General features: G+C 42.6%; 1 pseudogene; it reads right to left on the bottom strand.

Moving 5' to 3' along the window:
- Positions 1 to 287: 287 nt before the first annotated feature.
- Positions 288 to 576, bottom strand: LOC143436661 (cytochrome c oxidase subunit 6B1 pseudogene; annotated as a pseudogene).
- Positions 577 to 12,535: the final 11,959 nt, after the last annotated feature.

Here is a 12,535-nt window from a genome sequence, read left to right as displayed (position 1 = left end):
TCAGGTCTCACAGCACCACGCATTCACTGCCCTAAAAGCTGTGTTTCTACCTGCCCATTCCTCTCTTCCCTTTTCTCTGATCTTTCCTGTCTCTATAGTTTGAATTTCCCACATATGGTACCTAACATGTTCAGATTAAATTATTTTATTTATAACGTTTCCAGTGAGTTTTTATTAGTAGTTGCACCATGATTCAGGGTCCCAGGATAGGGACCATCAGATACCAAGGTCCCCTCTTTCTATCTGGGGAAAAGGTCAAAGAACAGAGAAGAGGTGGGTGAAGCCAGGTCAGATCTTCCCAGGAAATGTGCCTTCTGCTATGTGGTCATCCCAGACCCATGACACGGGGCAGAGGGACTTGTACACACCAGTCTCCGTGTATTCACATACGGAGACATCAGCCCCCCCCCCCCCCCCCCCCCTTTGCAGTCATTGCCTTCTCGAAGCGGTGGAAGCCCAGGTAGTTCTGCCAGCAGTTGTTAGTCTGGTTCTGGTTTGGGCAGCGGCTGTCAAAGTGGGTGGTTTTGTAGTTCTTGATTTTAGTCTTGATGTCTTCAGCCATCCAGACTCCTAAAGACTATCCCAAAGCATCGTCACTTCAACGTGACCCTTAGCCTAGATTGAATTCTTTCACTTAGAAATATGCAATTGAATTCCCTCCATGTCTTTTTGTGTGTCAATAGTTCATTTATTATTAGTGCTGAATAATAATTTCCTTTGTGTGAGTGTACCACAGTTTATCTACTCAACTGCTAGAGGATATCTTTGTTTTTGTTTTGTTTTGGGTTTTGTGGGGTTACCATTCAGGAGTTTTATACTTACGTATGGGGTTGTAGTATGTATGTGGGTCCTGTTGGGTTGATGTGTGGTCCTGTGTCTGTCTCACCATGAGGCTAGGGCCTCTTGTGGGGACAGAGGTGTGAGAATTTGACTGTGTTCTCTCCGCAATGATGCCGGGCTGTGTGAAGCCATGGGACTCTGCTCCAGGTGTGGGGGAGCACAGTCTGAGGTCCCACATGGAGCCAGAGCTCCTGGGTTGGGGTTCCCCAGGCCAAAAGGTGGCCAGGAACTAGGTGGGTCTCAGGCCCCTGGGCTCTCAGGCACTGCTGAGAGGCCATGGAAGGTCTAAGACAGTGGGGCATACAGGCTAGATCAGTCGGCCCTCAGCCGATTAAGGGATGAGCTCTGGCAGCATCCTGCGGGGATGAGAGTTCTGGTCTTGACACTCTCTTGGCTGGGTCATAGCTGGCTCGGCTGGCTTGCTTGGGTGGCTGGGAATGTACAGATGTTGTCTGCAATAGCTCGGTAGTTGAAAACCTTCTCCACGGTTCCCTACGGCGGGTCCCAAAGAAGAGAAATAGGCTATGGTCTTACTTATTTATTGTCATGGCAGAAAATGGAAGAAACTATCCCCGGGTATTTTCAGGGTGGGCCTGAGGTTAAGTATCTTTTGCAAGGAGGAGGGTCTGGGAAGGAGTGGTTAATTGGCTATGCCCCTCTTGCCTTTAGGTACCCTGTTAATATGGAGATCTGTCCTGAGGCTCTGTGGCCTGTAGTCATGCCCTCTACCTGTGGAGGGGCTGGTGGGGGCGTTATCCTATGTGCCTGAAAGGCGCTGGAGGTCTTCAGCCTTGTGTCAGGAGCCTGAAGTCTGGGAACATGGCAAAATGCATGCTGTCCCTTGCAGGGAAACCTGTGGGGTCTCCAACCTGCTGGGTCTCCGGTGATTTCTAGCAGGTGCTTGACCAGAAACCATGCTGTCCTTTCATCCTTTATAACCTTTATGTTTTGTGTTGAGGATCCACTGTGTGTTAACTCTTGCAAAGAGCAAAGAGTCTATCTGTTTCTGCTTGTGAGCTTTGCATGCTTCCTAATTGTTTTCTTTAATTGTTGTATTTAATCTGTGCTGGTAATATCCTCTCCTGTTCTATGGAATGTTTTGGGGTTGTTTTTTTTTTTTTAATGTGTTTTGTTTTTCACCTTTTGACTGTGTGCTTTGAAGCACAGAATCCTGATGAGGTTCCGACTTTCTGTTTTTGTCTTCTTGTCATACAAGAAGCCATTGCCTGACCCAAGGTCAAGCATTTCTCTTCTGAAAGTCTTGGCTATTGCACTTAGACGGCTCTTTATAGTTTGAGATGATTCTCGATTATGGTGTGAGGGAGAGGTGCAGCTTCAGCCTCTTGCGTGTGGATACCCAGATGTGCTGGCAACAGTTACCAGGAATGTATCCTTTAACCATCTCAGCACCATCACCAGAAACTCCTTTATGAGTTAGAAAGGCCCCGTCTACTCCTGACCTATCAGCTGTCTGATTGATCTGTGCATCTGCCTGTAGCACGGTGCCTTGATTCCTGCAGCTTCTTGCTAAATTCTAAAGTTGGGAAGTGTGTCTTCTTCCTTTTTTATTTCCCACACTTTTTTGGCTAAGTCCTGTGGTTTACCATGTGTATCTGGGGGTCAACTTGTCCATTTCTGCAAAGAATTGATTTGGTATGTTGGTAGGGGTGACTGAATACATGGCCTCAGAGTAACACATCTTAAAGCTTCCAGCTGCTTCATTTAGATATTTGAAAATTCTCTCAATGGTGTCCTGTCATTCCCAACATCCTAGACTTGAATTTCTTTGGTTAAATTTACTCCAGATGAGTATTTTGGTTTTTTGTTTGTTTGTTTGTTTGTTTGTTTTGGGGTTTTTTTTTTTTTGATGCTGTTTTAAATGAAATTGTTTTCTTAATTTTTGAATGTTCATTGTTACTGTGTTTGTACACTGTCCTGCTAGTACAGGGCAATATGAAATTGATGTTTATACATTGATCATTCCCTCGCTTGTTCTTCCTGCCCTCCCCTCTTCCCCCCTTCTCTTTCTCCTGTTCTTTTCCCTCTTTCTCCTTCTCTCCTTTCCCTTCCCTATTACTTACTCCTTCTCTCCTTCTCCCTCCTTCTTTCTCCCTCCTTTGCCCTTTCTCCCTCCTATCATCTCCCTCCTCACACCAAGTCCCTGCACTCCCATGTCTCTGACTTGTCTTCCCTCATATTCTTTCCTCCTCTAAAGAGCTAAGCTGCTCTTGGCTCTGGATATTGCAGACGCTGCTCCCTCTGTCTGATTTCTCCTCTCCTTTATGATCTTCCAGCTCATCCTTTGGCTCTAGCACATGAGCTGCCACTATGCCAGCCTATGTGTCCTGGGTTTGGGACAGCTGCAGTTCTGTGTCTCCTCATTGGTTTGCCTCCCCTTAGTCCCTCATTTGCACCACCCACTGACTAAGGTTGTGTCTACGAGTCTTTGCCCACTATAATTTCCTCACTGTAATTCTCATCACCTGCATAATACTCAGCATGAAGAACACTCAATAAATCGTCTGTTGGATAAAGAAAGAACAGTTAACACTTGGGGAAAACAACCTTCGTTAAGAACTCTAGGGGTGTGTATGGGCGTGGCACATACCACCTACGGAACCAATCTGGGCTCCTTCGGCAGCATTACACTCCACAATGGAATGTGACCATCTTGGGAGAGCAAAGGCATGGAGATCTGGGCCAGTTAACTCTTCTGTTGTTTCTCTAGCAAAACTCGGTGCCTGGGGGTAGGAAAGTCAAAAGGAAAATTTCAGTTCCCTGAATCATTCGTAAATGAATAAACTGACTCCTTTGCTTTTACCTGTCCTGAGATACAGCTGACTTAGTGGGGTGAAGGGAAAAGATTCGGGGGTTTTTCTTGCCAAATTCTTTCACCCTAACAAATAGGGAAATTCCTGACTAGCTGTTGCAGTGAGTAGAAAGAAAACTATTCCCTTGGAACCCTGAGGCAGAAAACACTTGGTGTGCTGGCTCTCCTCAACGAATGTCTAGAGCCTTCCAATTACTGCCCTCTCACTGGGGTTCTTCATGAATTTCAGTAGCCATAGGAGATATTTTGTTTTGTTCTTAGTTGGAATTTTCTTAAAGATTTAGCTTCAACTCCTGTGTTCAGAAAGCAGGATAAAGCCTAGAGCATCAGGAGGAAGGTTGAGGGGTGGTAGACAGAAGGAAGAAGAACCAAGGGCCTCAGGCTGAGATGGGCTGCAGCTTTTCCCGATGTAGGATAGACCACCCACCCAATCTGGGACTCCACAGTCAGCGGTCTGGCCAACAAAAGGGATCCATTTACATTTGGGGATATTATCATATCGAGCTTGGCTTAGCCTTCCCTATTGAATTGGGCTCTGCTGCTGGGTGTGGTGAGACACAGAGAGCAATGTACTGAGACTGAAACCCTGCCGTGTAGGGATCTCTGTTCTCTCTTGGGGTCTCCATCACCTAGCTTGCACAAGGCCTGGTTGAGAGTGGGGCTTTGCTGAAAGGACAGAGCATTAAGTAAGATGATGTAAATTAGCGTCGCCCTTCTTCTAAACCAAAGGGTGCAACTCTCCACAGCACTTAAATCTCAGTGGCTTAGGAACAGGGAGGTCACCAGTCGGGAATAAAAGCTGTGAGTAAATAAATCAAGTAATTATTTTACCATCAATAAAAATTCAAGAAAATTGATTTCAAAATGAAAACATATAGCTTATTGTATGTATGGTTCTGAATTGCCTTGTCAGAGGAGATGACAAGAGTTTATACTGGAACAAAAATGAAAGAGGAAGTTTGTAAATGCAGTCCTCGCCCTCCTACCTTGTCAGCAATGTGTGTCGGGTAAAAGTTAACTGCTGAGACTCTTCACTCTGTTTTAGTTTTGGTGGAAGAGATTGGGGGTCGGGGTGTTGTTGTTGTTGTTGTTGTTGTTGTTGTTTTGGGTTGGGTTGGATTGGGTTGGGTTGGGTTGGATGCGGTGGGTTTTTTTTTTTTTTTTTTTATATTTTTTTTTTTATATTCATATAAAAATACCTCTCTACTTAAAAGTTAAAAAAACAAAAAAAAACAAAAAAAAAAAAACTTCTTCAGCAAACCATTCTAAGGTCAGTAGTGCTGTGTACAGTGTCTTGGACCACAGGTTTCTGAGGCTTCCTGGGCATATTTCCAGTTGCTTCCTATCAAATTTGCCTCTAAATGGAGCAGAACTCTGAGTCAGGATGACTTCCTTGCTAAGTTTGTTACAAACTTGGATCTTCAGTGAGTCAAGACCACTAGACCTGGATGTGCTTCCTCGGCCGTGGGAGTGTTCCCAATCACCTAGGTGCTATTTTGGTTCCACACGAATTCAATGAGCATAGTCTGACGAGCCAGAAGAGAACCAAAAGATCATGCAGCTCACTTCAGAGTAGAGGTATCATTTTCCCATCAGTGAAATGGATGAAAATCTCAAGGGGGGGGCCTGATGATTAAACACAAGGAGAGGATGGAAGGAGAAGGCAGAAGGAAATTGTTCTCTCAGCGATCTTAGAGGCAAGGGAGACCCATTATTAAGATGCAGAAATGCATGCCTGGTTTTTGGCTGCGAATTAAAAAAACAATAGAAAGAAAAAACAATGCTGAATACAAATGAGAAGAAAAGGGTGCAGGGAGAGATTAACCTTGACCAGGGAACAGAACTGTGACGTCAGGTGTTGCGTGGGAAGAGTTTTGAGTGGGGAGACTGAAAGCACGCTTATGTAACTAGGCCCTGCAGAAATGTCATTTAAAGTCTTTAGCAGCCTTGCAAGCTAAGAAGCCAGAGCTCCGGAGGGTACCGTGTGATGCCTCTTACACATTCTCCTTGCTGAAATATATGCTGTTGGGAGTGAGGGTTACTGTGGAAGGAACTTAAGTACAATGTGAATGCCTCTCAAAATATGCATCCAAGACACTTGAACCGATCACCAGGCACTCAGCATGCTTCTAGGACCCATACCAGGTGCTTCAAATAGACTCTTTGAAAGTTGATCTCAGAAATTTTCATTTCTTTTGGAAAAATAAATACAGCATAAAATCCATAATATTAACAACTCTGAAGTACAAATTCAACATTCCAAAACCGTTGATAACTATGAAAGACAACACTGTATCCACTGATCCTTTAGTCTTCTTTAGTCACCTGCCTCCCTCCAGTCCTCACGAGCAACACCTACTTCAACTACCTATCAATGCGCTCATTTGGGATTGGTTTTTTGTGTGTGCGTTCACAGGTGGTGATATATGTGTGGTCGTTGTGGCTGGTGATGGTGGTGGTGTGTGTGTGTGTGTGTGTGTGTGTGTGTGTGTGTGTAGGACAGAAGTGAATGTTAGGTCTTTCTCAGTTCTCTTCACTTTACTTCAGGGCAGGCCAGGTGTCTCCCCCTGAATGTAGTAGCTATTACCAATAGAGCTCGTCTGACTCACCAGCTCTGCCAGGAGATGCCACCCTCATCTCACACACACTGACACTATAGCAGACCGACACACCTGCTGTCTTAGTTACAGATTCTAGGGCTGCAATGTGATGCCACGACCAAAAAGCAAGTCCTGAGGTCGGCCAGGACAGGGCCTCAGACGGGACAGGAAACTGGAGGCAGGAGCTGATGCAAAGAGGAGTGCTGATTACTGGCTTGCTCCCCAGGGCTTGCTCAGCCTGCTTTCTTATAGAATCAATGACTGCCAGCCCAGGGATGGCACTACCCACAATGGGCTGGGATCTCCCCCAACCATTACTAATTAAGAAAATGCCCTACAGACTTGCCTACAACCTGATCTTATGGAAGCATTTTCTTAACTTAGGTTCTCCCATCTCAGATGACTCTAGCTTGTGTCAAGTTGACAGAAAACTACCCAGCACACATACCCAGCCTTTTATATGAGTGCTGGGGGTCTGAATGCAGCTCCCCCACACATATGTGCCAAGCGCTTCATCCACTGATCCATGTATGAGAACGTGTATGAGAACCCGAAAGGGTCTGGCTCCATTCTGTTAGCGTGTTCTCTAGATTTCTTCCTAAGAATCCTTCATCAATGCCTGCTGTACACGATAGGTCATGTCTCTTTCAGTTAGTCATAAGATGACAGAGGTGTGTTTCTTTCCAGGATCATCTGCATACAAGTTTCCACCTGAACACTTGCTTGCCATTGTTTTGAATATATATCTAAAAATTTAACTACTGGGTCAGGTGATGATTCTGTGCTTAACTTTGGTAGCAAACTGCCAAACTTTGATGTAGTTGCACCAATTTCCATCCCTGCTTGTGGTTCACTGTCTTCTCTCCTCCTGGCTTGTTGTTTTCAGAGGGAGCACTGTTTCCATGTGGCTTGGATTTGCATTCTCTAATGACCACTGAGATCAAGAATCTCTCCTTACTTCCAGTTTGTTTGTAGATCTTTTTTGGAAAAAGGGTCTACTCGGGTGTATGCTCTGTGTGTGTGCATGTTTGGGGTTGGAAAGCAAATGCTGTACACTGAGCTATACCCACAATTTCATTTACAGATTTTATTTTGAGATAGGCAGCATCTAAGTTGCCCAAGTCAGCCTTGAATGTACTTCTATAGGTATGGTGGTTTGAATATGATTGGCCCATGGGAAATGGCACTATTAGAATATGTGACCTTATTGTAGGAAGTATGTCACTGTGGGGGTGGCTCTTGAGCCCATGCTTAGGCTCCACTCAATGTGAAATGAGACCCCCTCCCCCTTTCCTGGCTGCCTTCAGACCAAGATGTAGATCAAGATGCTCCTCAGGCATCATGTCTGCCTGCATGCTGCCATGCTTCCTGCCATGATAATGAACTGAACCTCCGAAACTAAGCCAGCTCCAACTAAATGTTTTCTTTATAAGACTTGTCTTAGTCATGGTGCTCACAATAATGGAAACCCATAAGTAAGGCAGTAGGCAAGGCAGGTCTTGAACTTGAGATTTTTCTGCCTTCACTTCCTGAGAGGCTAGAGTAATAAGCCTGGGCCACCAGATTCCATATGCTTTTTTTCTGGGTTGTTTGTCTTTGATATTTATTTATTTATTTATTTATTTATTTATTTATTTATTTTTATATGAGTACACTGTCGCTGTCTTCAGACACATCAGAAGAAAGTATCAGATCCCATTACAGATGGTTGTAAGCCACCATGTGGTTGCTGGGAATTGAACTCAGGACCTCTGGAAGAGCAGTCATTGCCCTTAACCACTGAGCCATCTCTCCAGCTCTGTCTTTGATTTTTGAGTTGTAGAAGCTCCGTGTTTTCTGAATATTAGTCTCTTGGCAAGAACATGACTTGCAAATATTTTCTTCTGCTCTAAGTTCTTCTCAGTATATTTCCTTTCTTTCTCCTTCCTTTCTTCTTCCTTTCCCCCATGCTTCCTCCCCACAGAGTCTGTTATTTTCAGTGGTAGAGTTGAAATCAGGGACCCATACCTGCTAGACACATACTCTCCTACACCCCAGCCCATCTCTATCTTGTGTCTTTAACTGAGCAAAAGTTTTTGATTTTAATATAGTCTAATTTCTCTGCTTTTTGTTGGCTATGGGAGAGTGCTTGAACTTAGATTCTGAATTTTTTGATTATGATTGTTACACTAAGGCAGACACTATTGTCCAGGATTCTGTCTGCTGAGAATTCTATGTTTCCCAGACAGATTGAATAACCCTTAAGCACAGTGGTTTGGATTTGAGAATATTTGCATATAATTAATAAGATGGTTTAGGGATGGCATCCATGTGTAAATGTAAAATTCACTGATGTTTTATTCAGACCTGAAATGCAAATCTGAAGATCATTTTAACATGCCTGTATTGTGACTGTAGGTTGTCATGTGAGGCTAAATGTGAACTTCCCTATATCAGGCATCACATCAACACTCAAAATAGTCTGAGGTTTTGGAGTAGGTTGGGTTTGAGTCTTTGGATTAGAGCTGTTCCACCATGGTCAGGTTGCTTTACATCTGAGTATCAGAGGAACCTCATAGATCTTACTTGTTCTTCTTTCTTTCTTTCTTTCTTTCTTTCTTTCTTTCTTTCTTCTTTCCTTCCTTCCTTTCTTCCTTCCTTCCTCTCTTCCTTTCTTCCTTTCTTCTAAGCAAAACTCTGTTTTTATTAGCTGAGTATTGAACTTTAATTTGGACCATAAATAGCATTCATGAATTACTTAGAAGAGTTAAACCCAAACCAATCTCCAGAGATGGGAGAAACTGTCTGACCACCATTCTCACTGCTGTAGATTAATTGATAGAAGCAGTTGTATATTATCTGCTGTCCATGTCAATTTCACTCACCTGCAGTTTACTGAGCCACTACCACATGCTAGATATCGTACCAGGCACTAACAGAGAGACAAAAAGACACGATCCATGGCCACATCCCACAGACTTGCTGGAGATGGGAAGTGTGGGAAGAAAGAGGGCCAAACTCTGTGGAAAAGGAAAGTTCCAAGGAAATTGCAGATACTATATTGATTGATCAATAAATATTTTGTTATTTGACTCTAATAAATAGGAATGCTTTGAAAACATATCTCACTGTCATCCTACAGAAATTTAATAATGCCTTACTGACACTGGTGTTTTAAAAAACTTGTGGATACAGGGCCAGGTGTGGTGGTGCATACTGTTTGTCCCGACACTTGGGAGGCAGAGGCAGGTGGATCTCTGTGAGTTTAAGACCAGCCAGGTCTACAACATGAGTTCCAGGACAGCCAGAGCTTCATAGATAGATCCTGTCTCAAACAACAACATTGTTAAAAAAGAAAAAACAATAATAACTTGAGGATTTGCGTAAATGTTAGTATATAAAATTCTATCTTATTTTTCTGTGCTGAATTTTTTTCTCTTCAATACCTCTGGTATTACCTGGAGATAATAGGGGCCACTGAGTGGCCTCAAAACTAAAATGCTGCTTCCAACAGAGCAACACAGCTCCCAGACCACAATGGATACTGGCTCATCAGCTGCATAGGTTTTGCAGAAAGCAGCTTCCTTTTGTTACACATTTACTACAAATACTGTGTGTAAATGGGACTCTTTAAAAACCTTACTCTTGAGATGTTTTCATTCAGAAATAATTTCATATATCATGTGGTGCTTTGAATTTTCACTGTGCTTGCATTGCATGCCTATTATCTGGTGAACTCTGATAACCCCGCTCAGTAAAGGCATCATTATCTAATGTTTACAATTGCCATCAGTTTTGCTTTGTGGTGGCTTTGGTGCTTGGAATGTAATAATAAACAATATATGCAAAATACCCCACTTGTGAGCCAAAAAAAAAAAAAAAAAAAAAGGCTTTGTAGTGAAGCCTGCAAGACAGGATGAGGGGAAATTCTCATCAGTTATAATTTACTTAATTTTTGACACTTGGCATTTATCTACATACAGTGTAGTAATGTTAAATCCATGATTATAATGATGTTTTTCATCAGCTCTAAACACACATAAATTTCTTAAACCCTTTGCAAAGGCTATGTAAGATTAAGGAACATTACCACATTCAGCTATGAATTGCTGTGAGGTTTGGAGTGAAACCGTGCTCATAGATCTGTTAACTCGGGCTCCAGATTTTAAGCCATTTCTTCAGTTTTCATTGCCCAGACGTGCTCTGGGCAAGATTACCTTCAGAACATTCTGTGGCAAGAGGAACTGGTGACTGACTGTTGACCAGTGAGGTTGGTATGTGTGTCATAGCTAATAATGGATCTTAACATATAACATGGATGCAATTTAACTGTTCTTTTGACATGACATCTGTTTTAATGCAACACATGTGTAAGCTCCCTTTGCAGTGCCATGTGTTTTCTTCCAATGATGTAGTGCAAGCCTGGCCCAAGATTGGAAAGGAGCCCAGATTTATACTGCTGGATTTGGGCAAACTGCATGGCTGTTCTCTGGTGTATGTTTCCCGAATGAGGACTGGAGTCCATTCCACCTGCTTCCAAGAGCTGATTGTTAAATGTGAGGAAATCTGGAGAGCTGGTGTGGTTGCTCTAAATCCAAGGTGTAGTTTTCTTATACCATAGAATTAGTCAGGCCTGTATATAACAGTCTGTTTCCTGCCCCAGAGCCAATTTCACCACCACATACTGCCTACAAAGTAGATTTAAGGATAAGAAGCTAGCTTATGTGAACCCTGTTGCCCAGTACAGTCCTCTTTTGTCTCCATGTGAGTGAGTCCCAGGATACTAAAATTCATGGGTGTTCAAATTCCTAATACAAAATGATGCAATGTACTGTTTGCATATAATCTCTGCACATCCTCCTGTATACTTCTGATCATCTCTGGTCCAATTGTCATAACTAATACATTGTAAATAGCTGATGTTTAGTACTGTTTAGGGAATAATGAGGAGGAAAAACTCTGAACATAATCAATACAGATAGATTTATTGCCCAGATATTTTTGAGCCTCTTGGTGAGTCTAACAGTGTGATTTAGTGAATACAAATGGTCTACTATGTTGCGTATACAGAAAGCACTCAATCAATATACAGAAATCAATCAATACTGCTCTGACAGCAAGAGTGTCATTGCCACTACAACAAATGCAATTAACTCTTACTTATTGTCAAATTGGTAAATCATCTATGCCTTGTATTTTTGTTTTCTCCTATTTGACAATCTCCCTGACAACAAAACAGGAATATATATATATATATATATATATATATATATATAGAGAGAGAGAGAGAGAGAGAGAGAGAGAGAGAATATCTGTAAAGGGAACTGGTTTAAAAAACTGGGGTAACAGAGAGGTTAAAAAAAAAAAAACAATTCATAATGACAAAAACATTCCAACCTTTCCTATTGGGAAGACTTCACACCGAAAGAAATAGCAAACTATTCTTGGTGTGCTCTTTGTCCCTCTCTCTTTAACCAAGAACTAGAGCCCCATGGTGCAGGGAATGCAGAAATTTTGGAAACAGTAATATTGTGAAAAGAGACTTTGTTTGAAACAAATCAAAAGAGAACTACTGCATTATGTAAGAGTAACAAACCTGTGGGCATTTAGAAAGTCCACAGAGTATTGGGCTGTCAATTTATTTTAGAATTTCATTCCAGGAAAGTCAGTTCTAACTCCAGTGTTAGGGAGAACTTAAAATATTTACACCAAAAGTCTGTGGGGGATGGGAGGACACACAGCTCTCCAGAGTCACAGCCATGGACAGGTTATATAACTCTCCCTAGGATCACATCGGAGGACTGTGTGTCCCACCCACTCTTCCAGGAAGTGGAGGCTTCTCTTTGGTTACACGTTCTCTGGGCCCAAGCCGGATGTCATCCTTATTCCTGATCCTCCCTTAGAAGCCACAAACTTTGCTCCATGACTCAGAGTTTAAAATGCAGCCCTTTCTGGTTTGTATCATACACACATTCTTTAATAGGCTTAGAGAGGCAGCCGGTGATTCAGAGCCCAGCCTGGTGTGCCCTAGCCAAACACATCTTCCATCTGGCACTGTATATAGAGGACTCTATAGCATTTGTTTGCATGGCCCCATTTAAGGAAGGGATTTTTCTATCCCCGTGTGAACTTTATAATATTCCATATAAATATAATTTTCAAAAAAAAAAAAACCTTGGATAATCTCTTACCTTTATGATAGTTACTTTTATCTTCACTGTGAAATATGATACCCTGAGCAATCTTGTGGCCATGCCAAAAGAACACCAAACATTAGAAAAGGAGT

Source organism: Arvicanthis niloticus, chromosome 23, assembly GCF_011762505.2.
Source record: "Arvicanthis niloticus isolate mArvNil1 chromosome 23, mArvNil1.pat.X, whole genome shotgun sequence".
Classification (NCBI taxonomy): domain Eukaryota; kingdom Metazoa; phylum Chordata; class Mammalia; order Rodentia; family Muridae; genus Arvicanthis; species Arvicanthis niloticus.
The sequence above is the reverse complement of the archived record's forward strand: the minus strand, read 5'-3'. Positions and strand labels throughout refer to the sequence as shown.